Source organism: Salvelinus namaycush, chromosome 29 (genome assembly GCF_016432855.1).
Source record: "Salvelinus namaycush isolate Seneca chromosome 29, SaNama_1.0, whole genome shotgun sequence".
NCBI lineage: Eukaryota > Metazoa > Chordata > Actinopteri > Salmoniformes > Salmonidae > Salvelinus > Salvelinus namaycush.
In genome coordinates, this window is record NC_052335.1 from 9,181,348 (window position 1) to 9,182,907 (window position 1,560).

The 1,560-nt window shown below is 42.1% G+C and overlaps 1 long non-coding RNA gene across 1 annotated transcript; it reads right to left on the minus strand.

Moving 5' to 3' along the window:
* Window positions 1–364: 364 nt before the first annotated feature.
* LOC120024473 lies at window positions 365–860 on the minus strand. The gene is made up of 3 exons (XR_005472859.1): window positions 759–860; window positions 564–615; window positions 365–445 (listed from the first exon to the last, which is right to left on the minus strand). It is a non-coding gene; the product is annotated as an uncharacterized LOC120024473 (long non-coding RNA).
* Between the last annotated feature and the right edge of the window lie 700 nt (window positions 861–1,560).

Here is a 1,560-nt window from a genome sequence, read left to right on the forward strand (position 1 = left end):
AGACAGAGAGAGACAGAGAGACAGAAAAAGTGTTTGTGTTAAACAACAAGTAATTGAAAACACAGGAATGCATGTGCTTGCTGTTAAGATTTGTAAATGTAAAAATGTGGAAATAACTGTGACATGTCTACAGCTCTTACCTGTTTATGAAGGTAATCCAGAGACTCACGAATGTGGCGCACGTAGTTTTCAGTGGAGTAAAACAGCTGTGGGACAATGAAAGGTAGTGACAGTCAGAGCAATGGAACATGCACATCCGGTACCATATTACTGCAGACAGAGTTCTTAGAGGAGGTCACGATACAGAATGGTATTGTATTGTATCTTGATGTGGTGTATCTTATCATCAAGTATTGGTACTCACAGAGTTGTAGCAGTATTCACACATGTCATTGCCTCCAATGAACAAAGTGATAACTTTCCAGTCTTCTTGGAAATTAACGCTCTGTGAAAGAGGACAGAGGGGGAGAACATGTTCACATATAAGCTTGCTTATTATATCAATCTATGTGTGGTAGGCAAATAAAAAGTAGATTGAAATATAATTCAGGATTGTCTTTTACCGAGTCATTCTTCATCCTGGCCACCAGTGCCCGCACTTGGTCTGGTATGTCCCTTAAAAACAAACACAGACAATCCAACATCACTATTCAGCAACAGTATAAAAACGACAAAACATATTCAGTAAAACATAGTCAGTCAGAGAGGCAGGTATGTCTGGATAGAAGAGTATCATATGGACTGATGATGAGACTCACTTGGCTCTTTCTCCGGCCACAGCCTGGTTGAGGAAGGCCTGAGTGGTGTCCTCTTTGCCTTTGCCCACTGAGTAGCCAGTCAGGGAGGGGTTAAACTCACGCAGGATATCTGAGCAGCAACACAAAAGACATATCCGTCAAACCTGACTACATTGATAACGATGCACATAAAACAACAGCATTTTTCTTACTCTTCTGAATGTAAATGTGTGAATGTGTATTCCAGTCTTTGGGCAACATTTTGGCTACACAATTAGCCTGATAGCTAAGACAAGACGACAGCAACAAGAAGGGGACTCACTGGGAAGAGTGGTGACGGTGGTGAGGTTCTCGTCTCCACCGACACTGAGAAACACAAAGGCTGATTATAGACTATTTAGAGATGTAAACCATATAGATTAGTGTTCACCTCTACCTCCAGGTAACCCACCGCAAAGGAAGATGAACTGACATTGACACTGCACTTTGTACTGCTGTGTTATTGTAGGAGCGATAAGGACCCTTTATGATAAGGACCCACCTGTATGATAACCCCCTGTACTGCGTCCGGACATCCAGTAGGTTGATTACGCTGGATCCCGATCCGACACCGTTGCCCGCCTGCCAATCGGTCAAAGAGAGTGTTATAAATATAGCAATAGCATGAGTGTAATAATACGGGTAGCAATAAAATATGATGAGCAACAGTCCTACAACTGGGTAATGTAGATTACTTCACTAATGTACTAGCTACTATAGTACAGATAAAAGGTAAACAAGGAACAGGTGACTTACAGTCAGAGAGTCACCCACTGCAGCTACT